Source organism: Lonchura striata, chromosome 1 (genome assembly GCF_046129695.1).
Source record: "Lonchura striata isolate bLonStr1 chromosome 1, bLonStr1.mat, whole genome shotgun sequence".
Taxonomy (NCBI): Eukaryota; Metazoa; Chordata; class Aves; order Passeriformes; family Estrildidae; genus Lonchura; species Lonchura striata.
The window spans coordinates 34,969,648-34,986,701 of NC_134603.1; the positions used below are offsets into that span (position 1 = coordinate 34,969,648).

Here is a 17,054-nt window from a genome sequence, read left to right on the forward strand (position 1 = left end):
ACATCAATTTTCAGGCTGACCCTTGCCTGCAGTAAAGCAGAGACATGAACAGAGAAAACCACCAAAAGACTCTCCCTGCAAGCACGTTTGGAGGAATCACCAGGATCCATATCCATTGGAACAGCATATAGGCACTCCTCTGGACACTAACCATCTGCCCTGAAGGACTTCATTTGGGACTGAGCTATCATTAAAGCAGCTGCTGTGACTCCAATTACAGAGGGAACATGCATATAAAGAAACTGAAAGCAAGGCACAGGAGGCACTTCTATTCTTCGCTATAAACACTAACCTATTTCTTCTAATTTTAGAGAAAGTATCAACTTTGGCATGCTTTTCATCACTTCCTCAGTCTTCTCCACAAATGCACTGATAATGGCTCAACATATCACTGGGCCTTACACAATCTTGTAGAAAACCCAGAAAGTCAACTTTTTCTCAACCTCTCTATGAAGAAATAGTGTCCCATTCTTGTTACCAGACAGCCAGCTGACACACAGGAAATGGGAGACAAGATAGTCAGAATCCAGTGCAACAGAAATACAGGATGAGGGAACTGAACATGAAGTCAAATACTTCATAAAAAGTCAAAAGGAAAACACAGATTGCTAATCTCTAAAGAGAGAGGGATGATGAGAAACTGTTCAATAACAAGGTTCTGGAGGAAAACAGGTTTCATTCACAATACATCCTTTTAAATATCACACTACTATACAATTTTTAATACAGTAACACTAGACACCAGGGTAGACCTCTAATGAGACTTCACCTGAATTAAAAAAACAGAGCACTAACCAAAATACTCCAGTCAATCCCTGGCTTTTCTCCATGCTCTCTTCTAAGTACAATTTGAGAAAGTTGAGAATTCAGCCACTAGTATAAAGGAAAAAGCCTGCTCCCTGTTTACACATCCACCCACTACCTAGCAGTTTTAAAAATTTCTAGTAGCACCACTCCTCTGCAGCAACATGGGCAAAGTCCAATTCAACTGAATCTTTTTACTTGGAGGAAAGGACTGCAAGTGAAGTGAAAATGCAACCAAAGGAATGAAATAAGTAATTACCCTCTTTTTGTCTCTATCAAATTTACTTTGGAGAAGTCAGGCAAACATTACCTTCCCACGACTATACTGCACCCAAGAATATCCCTTCTGCCCCACCTCCCAAAAGAAACTCCAGTAAATTACTCTTAACTGGCATATAACAAGATTTGTGGCTTGGATTAGACCTATTTGCATTCATATTTACTACATGACAGAACACAGGTTCACTACTGTGGTAAGGAGACCTTGATTAATAAAACAGGTCTTCAGAACAAATACTGCCAGTAAGACGCAGTTGTCTTTTAATCCTGAACACATCTCCATAATAATTTCAACTTTAGCCTGTGTCCATAGTATCCATAAGGATTGCTATTGTGTCTCAGACAGTACAACTTACACAAACAACAGAGTATATTTAAAAAATCCCGTTTGCATTCCACTTGCTACCTGCACATTTCTTGGTGTGCTTTCTCAGTCTGCCTATACACCAGGTCCAATTAAATTTTAAATGTATATGCCTATGGACAGCACAGCTCAGGAGTTGCAGCAACAGCACCATAAACTACTTTGAAGAGCTCTTACAGACAGCTGACAGCAGCCACCTGCAACATAGTCAGCTCTACATAAGAGGGCAGTCAGACTTCAGTAAACACCAAGCAAGCAAATCCAGCCTCATTTTACCCCTCTGGATGAAAATTAAACGAGAGAACACCACATTTCAATTCCAGATATACTGGACATGCTCTTACATGACCTTCAACAGAAGTCACCAACTGTTCTCCCTTGGTTTCACTACATAAATACAGAATTCCAGTCTGTTTAAGATGGACATTACTGCTAATGCATTGAACATGAAAAGCATTCCAGGATTTTATGTACTGTAATCAGCAAAAGGGTAAAATCCATATAACAGAATATAGCTGGATAATAACATAATTAAATATACAAATCTAAATCACAGGCCACAATCCAGAAATCACACTTTTCAAAGTCTGTGCTTTACATAATTGTTGGCTGCCTAGAATCATAAAGCTATTAGATAATGAAAAGGCAACAACTTAAAACACTGGAATATAAAAAGCAAGCAGGAGAAAGAGCCTTTAGCAATATACAAACTGCATGTCCAGTTCACCACCAGTTGATTCATCATGTTACGTCAATGCAACCACAGCAAGTATTCTACATCCATTCTTCAGGTACAGTTTACAGACTCCCACAGGTGAGAGCATATACTGAACTCTCACATATTTCTGTACTGCACAGAGAATGAGTAGGTTCAGTTCATAAGGATTCACAGAGTAGTGGCTTATGTACAGAAAACAGAATTTGGTGCAACAGCGTCAGATGTGGTGAGGTTGTAATTTACATCACAGGTGGGAATTTGAGGCTGGAAAGCAATTTTAACACATTATGTTGTTGTTATTATTATTATGTTACATTATCATGTAACCCCTAGTGCCTACCTCTTCAGCTTTGGCAAGGTTTTTAAAATAATCAGTACTTCTCACTGACACGGGCAAGTCAATTGTGCTGCATTTCTGATCTAAACAAGGATCTCAAAGTATCTTTTAAGAAATAGGTCAGTTTTCCAGCTTTATGTTATAAGAAATATCACGGATGGAGACTACCTTAACAACAATGAACTTTCCAAAATGCTTTCCAAAAGCTAGAACAATTTTCCCTGAAATTTAAAGTATCTTAAAGCCTTCAGGAAAATACTCCTCCATATGCACCTTCTGTTTTTACCATTAGTTCATATTACAGTTATTGAAGAGACTGATGTGCAGGTGAAGGAAAAAAAAAAAGGTTAGAACTATATTTAGACACTGAGGCTGAAACAACACTAATGTTAGGAGAATCCAAAATAGAATACCATCAACCCTTAAAAATACAGTCTCATTCTGTGTGTGTCTATAAAACCACTTGGAATGTCTGAAAGAAGTTATAAACAAACCTGAGCTACAAGGACACTGCAGCAAGCAATATTGACAGAAATCTTCAGTGCAGGAAGAACCATAAGGGCATTCAGGTGACACTTCTGTGCTGTGATGAAATACACTACCCCCATAACAACGCATCCTAAGTTTAGTGGGGAATAAGAAAGGCGCATTCCATCCTAAAAAACTACTGCACGTTCAGAAGCAGCAGTTACACCTTTATGAGCTGCTAGAGGAGGAAAACTCACATAAACACACACATATACACACACACAAAAAAGTACAACCTGTCAAAAGAGCTTTAGCCGTAATACTTCACAACAGCCTTTTAATTAACCGCCACAAAATTAAATTCCTCAAGGGTACCTGAATCTCGACAAACCAGCGTTGCCTAAGATGCTTCAGTGCTGCTCTTCCGAAACAGCAGCACGTCCTGGCTGCGAACCACCCGGAGAAGAACGAGAGCGACCGCGCAGAGGCCGCGCCGGTCCCCTCGCCGGTACCGCGGACCCGCACCCACTGCTCCTGCTCCTGCCGCCCTTCCCCTTCCTCCTCCTCCTCCTCCTCACCGGCGCAGCCACCGGCTTCACCGCGCCGCGAGGACCTCGGGAACGAAACCAAGCTTCTCTCGCCTTCACCCCAGCAACTATTTCTGGGCTCCTCGACTTCTAGGAAGCTGAGGCGCTCCTCCGGTTCCCGGCGCAGCGCCCGCCGCTGCCCGGCGCGGCCATCGCCCGCCCCCGCAGCACAGCGCGCCCGGGGCTCGGCGGCCAGGGAAAGGGAAAGGCGGCTCCGCCCGGGCGCGGAGGGCGGCCGCCCTCTTTCCCTCCCTCCCTCCCTCCCTCCTCCTCCTTCTTCTCTCCCTCCTCCTCCTTCTCTCCTCCCCTCCCTCCCTCCGTCCTTCCCTGCCTGCCGCCCCTCCCCTGCCGCGGCGCCAGGCTGCCCGCCCGCCCGCGCAGCCCTCCGCGGAGCCCAGAGCCCGGCTCGCCCCGGGCTGTGGGACGGGCGATCCTCTCCCCCTCCCGCCCTATATATACATATGTATCTACATAGCCACACTAAAATAAACAACTTTTAAAACCATGTTTTGTTTTAGGGACAAGTTTTTACTTCCCTAATCCCAAGGCTTCAGTCCCCTCTCCCCTCCTCAACCCCTAGGGAGATGCTCCTGCTTCTGCTGGGCGGCTCCCCACAGAAACTCTGGAAAAACAGCAACGCTCTGGTAAAAATAACTTTAAAACACCCCTGCGCACACGAGGGGTTTCACTTTAACTCTTCAGTGCGTCCAGGGGTGCCCACAATCCACCGGCAAGGCCGTCATTAAACCAACCAGCCGCTGTAATGACAGCTCTGCTTCTGAGAGAAGGGAGGGGAGTATGGGCAGGAGCAATAACACAAGGAAAATGAGATAGGTTTGTATGAGATCTAGCACTATTTCGGGAACTATTTCTGCAACCTCTAAAATTTCAGGGGTAAGTTTCAATACACCCACTAAAATTCAACAGGACGTCTTTAAAATTATATGTAACTTGCGAAGTTTTCCTGAGCAAATTGAGGCCATAAAACAGTTATAAAAATATAAATTATAGCGGAGGGGAAAAAGCTCCTTTAATTACAGTATCCCTCCTTTATTTTGTTAACGAGATCTAAAAGTGTGAGACAAACAGGAGTTAGCACAGATTCTGTTTAACAGAAAAGACCACCACACCCATTAAGTTACAGCCTCGTGTACTGAGGGTCTGTTATGCTTTCAAACATTCAGAGAAGCCTTAAGAGGCACGAGTATCTTATGCAAATGGTAACACTCAGGAGGAGTTAAAAGCCTATGCCATTTTAGCTTCCTCCCTATAAATACCTGAAATGTTTCTTGGGATTTCAACGGCCATGTAAAGAATGAGCAATTGTGAAAATACTGCAGCCCACTGCGCTGTATTACCAATGTAACACACGGGTGTCCCCAAAACCCCGCAAGCTGTCATGAGGAACCTGCTGTTCTATTGATTATGGAGAAGCCCCACTTTCTACAGGCCTGCCTTCACCAGACTTGTATTTGGGCCTGACAGGACATGACAGCTCATTTCAACAGTCACAGGTATTGGCAAGTATCTGGCAAGCAGCAATTCAGGAGATTATGACAGTGCTGCTGCAGAAGTATTCCTGCATAATACTACACTCATGTGTCAGGCACTGACAGTCATCCAAGCATTCTCCAAAAACAAATCAGAGAAGCAGTCTGGCAGTTTTTAAAATACGTCAGTGTTTGGATTAGTGTGTTGTAACTGTGTCCACATAAGCTACAAGTCAACTGGATCACAAACTTCCACTTCAGTAAAGTCCACACACAGGAAGAAATGAGGAATTTTCCCATTCTAACCTGCCCATTCCTGATTTTGGAGTTTTGTGGTTTTGGATAGGTACTGCTAGAGATTGAGACTTGGCATTGCAGCTACAGCCTTCTCTTGCTCCTTCCAGTCTGGAAAGGTATTTGCCTCTGCATTCATGGAGAGGTTTAAAAAGGCTTTGTTAGGTCTTCTTGTGGTGAGCCCCAGACCAGAATGCTTCTGAACTTCAGTCAGGTAGAATAACTCACTGACAAATAATTTAGTCAGGTAATCTGTATTCAAGAGCTATTTTACTTAGCAATTGTTGAGCAGTGTTCTGCTTCTGTCTGGTTGATAGTTTTCAGTTAATCATTCACTTGTAAAGACATAAGTTAAATAGAGCTATTGGACTGATTTACAGTATAGCCTCAACCCAGGTAAGGTGAGAAGATGACCCTGACTTGGAGATAATTTAACTCTGTCTCCCTGTCCACACAGTCTAAACCCTAAACCTTTGACTAAAGAGCAGCTATTTGCCCTTCCTCACACTGAAAATCCCTCTGAAGACTGGGCTGTTGAGTGGTTAATTTTATGCAGTTCCTCTCCCTATTCTGGCATAGGTAAATTAGAGATTAGCAACATGGTACATATCCTTAAATTGTAATTTGCCTGAATGAATTCCACAGCATATTCATCTAGCTAGTGCATCATACTATACAAAAGACTGTTAAGGTCCTAAAATTTAAATAAATTGTAATTTACAGATTTGCTTGATGAGCTTTTAAAGGCTAATACTCTAATGTCAGGGTGGATACCTGATGGTTAACTGCATAGCACACAGAGAAATACACAGAACTCAGCTTGCCTTTTAGTGAAGTTAAAGGTCAGCATTCACTCTGACATTTTTGTCCCCTTGCATTCCCCATTTATGTTGTCTGGGCTGTAACACAGAGAGAGAATCTCATTTCCACTGATTTGCAGTACTTTGTTTCTAAGAAATGTTACAAATCCATGTTGTGTGCTGCCATCCCAACTATTTTAAACCTTTGCTCGAGGAATATCAGTGACTGGGTGGTGGGCATGGAAAATACAAGAAAACAGAAGAGAAATTAAGGACCCATCTCAAGCCACTGCAAATGCAAGAGGTCACAGAAATGCAGAGCACCTTTAACATGTTTCTCCAAGCCCAGGAAGAGCAGGTAACAACAATATGAACTATTCAGTTCTGTTTTTACTGAAAATGTCTTTAAATTAGTATGAAAACATTGTCCCTGACCAAAGATCAAGTCTCATTTTATAACCTCAAGAGAACTATACGGGAAAAAAAAAAAAACAAACAAACCCAAAAAACCCAAAAACAGAGCATAAAGAAACATTTTAAGACAAAGACAAGCAGGAATACAGATGACTTGTTTAAATGGAGCCAGGATTTTTGCTAGTGAATACTGTTCCATATGAATATACCATGGAACTTTTGTATACATTCAAATATTCACACAAAAAGCATAGCCCAGACAGCTTGACAAGCATAGTCCAAGAATTTTAGTTACTTCTAAAACACAGCAGGTCATTGAGCAACAAAATCATTACTTCCCTATCAGCTCCAAACATTAACACCACAGCTCTCCATTTCAGTTCTTGCATCTTCAAAGGAATATCTTATCCTATCTTGGTTAACACCAAGCTTTGTATCCTACTCCTCACACTCAGGAAAACAACCTCCTTGCCCCAGAACAAACTGTAAATAGTCAAGAGGTTTGAACACTAAGATGAGATGGTGTTTGGAATTAAAACTTCTGTGGCAGTATCTTGCCAACTGTTAACTCCAGTTAGAACAAATGTGTCTGTTTAAAACCCTCCAAACACGATACAGTAACAGATATGAAGAGATCTTTTAAATAATTATTGTTAGCCCTGGGCTCAGACTTCATTCAGGAAGCAACTCATGGCCACTGTAGTTGTCATCACATGTGCCAATTGTTTTAATCAAAGAACCCAAGTGCCAGCAGGCTGTACCCACCTGCACAGCACTGAGCAGCCTGAGGACGTGGCCCTTTGGCTGCAATGGATGGGCCTCACAATGACACAGGAACAGCAACTCTAGGCAAATATTGTCTACTGGCTGCCACAAAGACCCCATAAATGTATGAAGACAGATATGCACTTGCCCTGTTCTATGAGTTACTCTCACAATGCTTTCCAGCCTCTTGTTTGGCAGCTAATTAGGCTATGCTCCCACCCTGCCATCTGATTAGAAACAGAAGAGATTTGGGCACGGGCCAGTTGGGACCTGGCATTCAGCCCTGCAAATTGTGGCACCCAAGAGTTGTGTACTGGAGAAAACAGTGTCCTGTTAGGCTCCCTGGGCTCATGAGATTACCAGAAAACACAGGCTACCACAGACAACATCAAATAAGAGAAGACACTGGGTGGGAAAGTGAACTAGCTGAAAGCCTGAGAGTTAAAAGTGGAAGAAATGCCAGCTGGGTAAGATTTAAAGCTCACAATGCAGGTGCAAGCAACAGTATCACCAGGTAACTGTTCTTTACCAAAGCTGGTTTTGTAACACTTAATGAATGTATGCATATTGATAGGTTTCATTTAACTCATTTTCATGGTTGCATGCCTGTGCTTATTAGAGGAGTCTGAGTAATGGTTCAGCTTTACATGAGCTGCACAGAGGAAATGGTTTTTTCCCTACTTTCTTTTTGTATGCTAGATCAGCTACAGAATATCTTCGTATGACAGTCTTTCAATTTGAAGGAATGAAATGAATACTTAAAAGATTGATTCATTGCAAACATATACTTCAACCCCTTCTCCCAAGCAAACTAATCAACCCACCAGAAACTACCACAAGCCTCCTAAACACAGCTGAAAGATTTAGTATTGTCTTTTGATAAAGCATAAGAACTTGGCAAGTAAAAGGAGGCTTCATCCATAGTGACATAGTGAACTACCAGTTTTCCAGCACTCCAGACACAAAGATGATGATCCATGAATATTACAAGAAGAATGTCCTGGAGCTCAGAGGTTAATGAATATGAAAAGCATGATCTGCAACAACACTACATGGGCTCTCCCCCAGCATAGCAAACACCACAAATCAAAGTGATGGGAAACTATAGAAAAAAAGTAATACACTGCATCATTTAATGATCAGAGTGTGTATAACATGAACCAGAAAAATGACAGCAGCACCACATCAAAGAAATTCTTCACAGAAGTTCAGAAGAAAACTGGTTTAAATCAACTGAAGCATATACTAAAAAGGAATGCTAGTACACAAGCAAGCATTCTGCCAATAGCATAAACGAACAATGACATTTCAAAGTAAAAAAGCAATTATCAGGCAGTGAAATACCATATCTGCAATTTCAATACATGAATCTCTGTATTCCTGATTTCATCCTCTTCAAGTACTTCCCTCATGCACACACCAAAATGTATTATTGTTACTCTATATGGAGTACTTTTTCTCAGGTTAGTTTCACTTTTTTCAGTGATTAGTTTCTAAAAATTACTTAGCATGTAAGGCATTTAAAGTGAATGGTGAATTCGTGCACATGAACTGTCTGACTGAAACCCTGCTGTTTACATCCTGTTCACTTATCACTCCAATAGCAGGCAGGGTTCCACCAGGAGACATAATCCAACCATAGCTGTGTCCTTAGGAGAAGCACAATTATCAGAGGGCACATGGCCCCTATCTCCTTTTGCCCTGCAGCTGCCTTCAGTCACTGCAAGTGTGCCCAAGTGAAATCTCCACAAACTGGTTCAGCTGCCAGAAGAAGAACAGTGTGAATGCTGAGTTCCTGATAGCCTAGTTTACCTTAGTTATCAGTGATCTCAGAGACCCACAGTGTGGATACTGCCTCAAGCTTGCTTACATGGAAGCACAAAAGATTTACATGGGTTCCATGAATACAAAGACAAAAGAAGCACATTGGACCTGGCTCACCACCAAGTCCTACAAGGGTGAATACATGGATAACAAAAGGGAATATACAGATAACAAAAGGATAAGATACCCAGATGCTTTATAGGCATGTAGCAACACATGTGCTTGACATGTCACATATGCAGCTTATTGGTACATGCTGACATGTTCTGAGAGTATCAACAGACTTGCATAAAACACAGTAATAAATTACTGCACTGGTAAACACTGTGAAGCTGAAGTTATAAAATACAGCCCATGAAGTATAAATTATCAAAAAACCCTCCCAGCTGACAGCACTGTATGACCTGCATTTTGCTCTCAACAAAGACTCTTTGGAATTCCATTTATAAATACAGTTCTATAAAATAGGTCAAGTCTGAGTGAGATCAGGAGATCTGAGTGATTTGTGCAGGAAGGTATACCAAAGCTAAGTATAAAAAGAAAACATCTCTCTAAGTGGTAATTCTGTATGGATGTTTCTTATTTCAGCCTTCTGAATCCCAGCTACAGCACGTTCTGCTAGAATTGCAAATACAGGCTGGGGTGAACAAACATGCTTTGGTAAACAAGTTCTCTGGCACACAATGTTTTGTAGGTGGGGTCTACCCAGAATGTCAAGAGTTCTTCCTCAAATTGTAGAGATGAGCAAGAACACAAGGACCCCGTTTGCATTTTCAAGCTATTTACTGGTATTCTAGTCAAAAGAAACTGAACCAAGGGCTTTGGTTTGGAGTGTGTATGTCCACTCACAAAAGGCTCATAGGCTTTTTCCAAAAAAAAAAAGCATTTTAAAGGCAGCCTAAGATCTACAGAATAGGCCAGATTTGTTTTTGCCATTCTATTAATACCTCCAACAAACTGTTTATGGCAAAAGACATGTGAATTCTGCTAAAGCAGTGTTATGCACCAGCTTTTTTCAGAGTAGAAAAAAGGTAGCAACAATAAAAAAAAAAAAAAAAACCAAAAAAAAAACCCAACTTACCAAAGCAGGAAGATGTATCTTAAAATCCAAAAAAGGACACAGATTTAAGACAAATGTTTCAAGAGTTTATTATTTGCTTACTTGTTCATCTAGTCATTCCCCAGGTTTGCCAGATTCATAACCCTATTCCCAACACACACAGAAGATGTACATTCATCTACTAGCTACAGAGTCTGATTTTTGTTCTCCAAGAACATTTTCATTTTCACGTTTTCTGTCTTGGGAACTATGGGTCAATGTTTGAAGGTACATTTGAGTCTGAACTTTTAAGTGAGTTTCAGAAAGGATTTATATAAAGATATATCAGCAATATTTTACTTAAAGATGCATATGGTCCTCTTATACCAGGTAAAACCAATACAACAAGAAATAGGTACAGATCAACTTCTGGACTCCACTAAACTAATTTTTTATTTAACTTATATTTCTTTTTATAATATGGATATCTAGCAGAAGCCAGGTAATGGAATATTGTAAATCTAAGTATAGAGCATAAGCAACAATGAAATAAATTCATCTAATCTCAATACTAATTCAAGACCACTGTTACATTTTGCAGCTTTAAAAAGGAACATGGCAGTATTTAATATTTGAGGTCAACAATTTTTTGATGTTAGGTGTTGTGGTGTTGCAGGGTAGGGACCACACAGAAGAAGGCAAGATATTGTAGGTTACAGCATAGAACTTCACTACTAGGTAGGAGAAATTATCACAAAATTGTATCTACTGACATTTAGCTTTTATGTACATACAGCCATTTTAAAAGGAACAGTAAAAATCAGATTATTTTAAAGATACAGTATTTTCTTGAAGTCATAGTTCAAATTATTGAAATGTTTCATAAGAAAATGTTTCTGCACATAATCCAAGCTACTCTTGGATGTATCAAAAGCAAGTCTAATTCCAACTACAGTTTTCTCCAACAATGCTGTACAAATTAAAGTAGCTTCTGTAGATGACAGCACAATTCTAAGTTTGCACAAGAACACAGAAGAGCAAAATGTCTTAGTTTTCTAATTACATGGCAATCTTTGTGTCAACCTGGTTCATTAAATGTTTTTATAAATCTTTGAATTGAAGAAAAAAATTTGTTCTGGAAAGAAGATAAAAGATTTTTAAAGCCATGAGAACTCAAGATGTACATCTCCTGCACTGAAGCTCTTGATAAATAGATTGTTACTGCATTGGTATTAAAATATTGGATAGGTGTGGAATCAGTATAACATTCAAGAAGCTACCAACAATCAACCTCTGTTTGCATGCAATTGCAGTAGCAATGAGGATCTCCTAACTGGAATGTGCAGCATGCTAGTGGATGCTAATAGGAGCAGTGTTGGAGGAGGGTACTAATATCTCTCCCTCTTGGATGGTCTGAAGCACATCCCATGCAAGCACTCAAAAATCTCTCCATGTCACAGCAGCTCTGTTTCCCCTCAGGTCTGGGATGAGTCAGTAGCAGTTTGCTACACCAAATTGCTTCCGATTCAAATGTACTTTTCATTTATTTAAAAAGTGTTGCGGTAACAGCCCTTCAAAATACCCACTTGAGAAATAATGTTTCATTGTTCACCTTATGTAACTGTGGTTCTCCCAGGCCTACGCTGCTCTTTTTTTTGATTTGTTTGTCACCAACTTATGCCTTCCCGAAAGCAGCTGTTGCCACATCAGAACCTCAGGGGACCTCAGACCCTGCCTGCTGCTGCGGTCACCTCCCCTAGGGAGCCTGGGGTGCCGGGAAATGTCCAGCCAAGGGGTCCTCACCACACACCTCTGTTAAAATAAAGTTGGGATAATTGTGGACATTTTCATCCTTCATCCATCTACCTCCCCTGATTGATGTAGAAGTGAGTCCAAAGTCAGAAAATACAACCACTGTTTATTTCTCACTCTTACAGGAATGATGACTAATTTTGAGAAGAGAAATGAAGAAGTAATCAGGATTTTTTTTTTAATTCACAGTAAGGAGGTTGGCTGTTTCTACTGCTGACTCCCATTTCCAGCATTCCTATATGCATAATTGCTAAATTAGGTTTTTCATATGCACTTTATTGCATGCACTGTGAACTGTCCTGGTTTCAGCTGGGATAGAGTTCATCTTCTTTCTATATTAGTTGGTATAGTGTTGTGTTTTGGGTTCAGTATGAGAACAGTGTTGATAACACATTGATGTTTTAGTTGTTGCTAAGCAGTGTTTACCCTACATCAAGGGCTTCTGAGGTTCCCATCCTCTGCCACTGAGCAGGTGTACACGAATCTGGGAGGGATCACAGCTGGGACAGCTGACCTGAACTGGCCAAAGGGATATTCCATACATTAGAACATCATACTCAGCATACAAACTGTGGGCATGGGCCAGGAGCCACCAATCCCTGCTCAGGGATGGGTTGGGCATCAGGGCATGGTGAACAATTCTGTTCTTTCTCTTGGGTTTTATTCTTCTCTTTCAATTTTCTCCTTTTTTCACTGTTATTATTATCATTACTTCATTTCAATTCTTAAACTTTTCTCACCTCAGGCCATGGGTTGTACCTTTATCGAGTTCTCCTCTGCATCCCACCAGGACAGGGAGAGTGAGCAAGGGGCTGGTTGCCACCTGGGGTTAAACCATAACATGAACCTGCACAGTTAAACTTGCACCGCATTTTCAAATCTGGTTTATGGGAAGGATGTCCCAAGTCACACAAGTCAGAGCAATTCATGGAATAAACAATAGGCAGTAGAACTTCTATCAACTAACGAAAGGACCAGTGGCTGAGTGAGACAAAAAGTGAACAAATAAAACATCAAACACCAAAGAAAAAGACATTTTTGACGTTTCACATAAAAGAAAATTTGAAAGCATTAACATGCCTACCATGGTGGACAGGAAGAGCCAAACTATACTTGTATGGCCGCTAGAATTGTGGAAGTATGAAAACAATATGTTGGGATTACTTGTTTAATTTACATGGGATTATATTCCGTTTTGTTTTATCATGGATCCAGGAAAGTTGAGAGGGGAGACCATGACTTCCTGTAGTGTCTGGAAGGAGAGAGGAAAACATGCAGACCTCACACTCCTTTTCTTTATAACTACAATAATAATTATTATCTTGAGATTTTCTTGTGTAAAGAAAGAAACCACCCAACCAAAAACCCCAAACAAATTTGGGGGGGGGGGTGGGGCGGGGGGGGGGGAAAGAAATTTACTACAAAAGTAAGTAAATTGGATACCAACAAACTATTATTACAGAGAATAACTGTTAGTATCTTCTGAACACATAAATTGTGGAATTTGTCTTATAATTTATCCAGATAATTTTCTTTTCCAAGTGTGGCAGCACATGTCACAGCTTTAATTCAGAGGAAGTGCCAAACTGACAGGCTTCCCACAGCAGGGTGGGTGCCTTTTCCACTCACCCTGGATGAGAAAGAAGTCAATGGTAAGCCTTTAGCATCACTGGTGTTACCAAGGGTGAACATCCAAAGGTTCAGTTGTCTCTTGGGAGTGGAATGCAGTACAACATTCCCCATTCAAAACAGGAAGGGGAGGCATTTCAGTTAATTGCTGAGGTCACCCATGTCAAGCTGATGGAGTGGTTCAGTTAAAATGTTCTACTGTCATTGGTGTAATGAGCCAAGGAAATAAATTCATGGTTGGAAGAGTCTGGATCCAACATCTGACCTTTGTAAAGGGTCAACAACTTCTGAAACTAAATCTGGACCATCCCACAAATGGGCTGAGCTTACAGACCAGAAATGGAGACTAGATGATCTTTAAGGTCCCTTCCAATCCAAACCATTCTGTTATTCTGTAAGTCTGAAAGGATACACTCTCCTTAGGTTTTAAATTAATGTTTGCCACTATAGTAGATGACAGACAACAAGCACAATGACAGTCGGCAGAATCTGAAGCTTTGCAAAAACAAGCCATTTGCACTGACAGGGCTAATCAGTTTAAACAACAACAAAGCCATTAAAAACCACCTACCAGCACCAGGGTTATTTGTTTCATATCTCAAATCTACATATCAAACAGCTAGCAACTTAGAAGTAAAACCAAAGAGCCTGAACCGGGAATCTACTATCATGTGGTATCTCAACAGTCACATGGCATAAGGAGCAAAGACCTGTGAATTGACAGCACTTTAGTTAAAGTTTAAACTTCTTTTATTCAAAATCAGATTATTTTTTTTTTAAGTTAAAAAAGGCAGTGGATTCTTTAGATTTGTTTCTAGACAAATGGAAAGCAACCAGTTCAGAAGAAAAGTTGACTAAATGTCATTAAATGGGAGGTGGGGGAGCCCAAGAATGTAGCAAAGAGAATATGAACACAACAGGCGCTGAGGGGACACAAGAAAGAAGCAGAAATTCCTCTACAAAACAATACAACACGATAATCTGTGCTTGTGCCCTGTAAAAATAAACAAAAACAGCACAAGATTTATTTGTCAATACAGGCACAGAATGTGAAAACACAGTCAAATTGCTAGCAATAAATATAAAATCTGCAGAAGTACATAGTTATGAAAATCAGCATGGTTAAGGTAGAATTATAATGCAAAAAAAAAAAAAAAAGACTAGCAACAAAAGAAATCTTTATTATCAATATGTTTATAGCTTAAGAGCAAGAAAAACCTTCTGGCCCTACACAGAGAAAAGCTGATGAGAGATGACACCCAGAAGACCATCATGTCTAGGACATCAGTCTTCACCACGGAGGTCAAATGCAAGCAGTGATTGGCATAAATAATAGTAATGACAGGAAAGATTTCAGGAGGAATGGGAGAGAGACAGAGAATGTGAGTGAAGTGTGTTCACATCTGCACAATGGAAAAAAAACCAAACAAGTAAACAAACCAAAGCAACAAAAACAACAGGTAAGAATATTAAAGACCAGTGAGTCAGTTTAACTTCAAATTCCTGGGGAAAACAATCCAAAACAGATCAATTAGCAGCACCTGGAAGATAATCCTAAGTAAGAGCCAAAAGAGATTTGTTAAATCACATTGCTAACTTCCTCTGACAGCCTTCCAGAGAGGTAGGATAGGAATCACAGATGTCACACCTTCCCTTCAGAAAAGCTTTGAAACTGTCTGGAGATATTTTAACAACTGGGTTACAGAAGCAGGAAGAATAAATATTAGTTCTGGATGTGAGAAACAAAGGTTAAATATATCATCATCAGGACAAAGTAGTGGTCTGGAAGAATGGAGTGAAATGTAGCAGATTATATGCAAGATATTGCCCAAGGGCAGCAAATGCCTAATATGGAAATACAGGATGGGAAACAAGGCCTCAGACTACAGCACAAAGACAAATGTCATGCTGTTCTAAGCAAATATTGCTGTGAGATATAAAATAAAAGTGGGAAGCCTGAGTATGCTGTCCTGAACTCAGAAAAGTCCTACTTCACTCTGTTTTTATCTGAATTCCTAGGACATGGTGGTCCTACATGTGTAGGTCTAGAAAATATGACTTATGGGAAAGTGGGATGGACAAGCTAGTGTGGGATGGGGTGGGGGGAACCCATTTGAGAGGTGCCTGGTACCTTGTAAGACTACTTCAAAGAGAAGGGAATTGTCTCTTCAAGACAAGTCCTAATGAGCTTAAAATGAGCACAGAAAAGTCCAGGTTAATAAGCACTGGAGGAGGGGTGACAAGAATATGAAAAACTGTCGGAAGGCTAGTGAATCAATGGAAGAGATTTCACCAGGAAGGAGCTTTACAAACAGCCAAAGCAAACACTTCTTCATAAAACAGGCTGCCTCTCTGGGGCAGAGACCACCTGAGACTGAGACCTTATGGCTGGGAGCAATGGTTGAAGAATGCCATGGTAGCAAACCAGAAGTGAGGGGAGGAAAAAGTGGTTTAGAAACACAGAGAAAGTCACTGAGGGAAGTCAGGTGACAGGAAGGAAGCTGGGAAAAACAAAGATGAAAAAAGAGACTGCCATTTGCAGGGAGAGTAATTTCAGAGGTGTGTTATACTTTTATAAGCAATGACTTATGAGGCTGCACCTGAAGTCATGAGAAAAGACAGGCTCCAGGTGCTTGGATCTACTTTTGCTGCTGTTTTTGTTTCAATGTCCACCTCAGCAAATAATGCAGTACAAGAAAAGCATATCCACACAGAGAAAGTCAGTTGATGCTGAAGATGCAGCACCCACATGACCCATGTTGGCGTGGCAGGTTGTCTGTTTTGCTTCAACCCAGCTTTATCCTGGTCCTGTGCCTGGTTCAGTGCCAAGAGCACGCTGGAAGAACATCTTCCAATCCTATTTCATCTGAAAGGAATCCAGCTCATGTTCCCCAAGATCCCCCAGCAGAGTGAACCACAAGGGATTACTCCAAAAGCATGCTCCTGAACTGAACTTCTACTGTAACAGAGACTCATCTGAAACCAAGCCAGAGGAATCCAGGGACCAACTGTGACATCCATGTGGCAGAGACCAAAGCAGGACACACCAGCCATAGCAGACCAGAACAATAGTGCTTTCCTCCACTGTTACTTTGATCTAAATGCTTTGCAGCAACAAGCATGACTGGAGTGACAATGCTCACTCTCTAGACACCAGGCACTGACTGATTTGAGACAACATATTGACAATTTAAACTGACATCTGATGTGACATATGGACATCTTTGGTAGGTCTGTAAATACACTAGAACAACTATCACAATATTTTAACCTAGCTATTGCATTTGCTTTAATATAACATTGCTAATAATCTGTCTTATTTTTCTTACTTTCATTTCTTTAAATGAGGACCTGTGTCTAGGGACTTTCTGACTCATAAATTAAAACAGCAAAGCCAAAACAGAGGGCCAAGCACCCAAGTCATCAATCT

General features: G+C 40.8%; 1 protein-coding gene across 4 annotated transcripts in view; it reads right to left on the bottom strand.

Moving 5' to 3' along the window:
- The window catches only part of SGK3 (serum/glucocorticoid regulated kinase family member 3), a 56,337-nt gene that overhangs the window by 30,634 nt on the left and 8,649 nt on the right, over nt 1-17,054 (bottom strand). Inside the window, exon 1 of one of the 4 annotated variants that reach the window (XM_021555603.3) lies at nt 3,549-3,740. The exons of 2 other annotated variants lie outside the window; for them this stretch is intronic. The gene's annotated coding sequence lies outside the window, so the exon portion shown is untranslated. Of the gene's footprint in view, nt 1-3,345; nt 3,506-3,548; nt 3,741-17,054 lie in introns of those variants that run through there. One more of the 4 variants, XM_021555604.3, reaches the window with a different exon arrangement.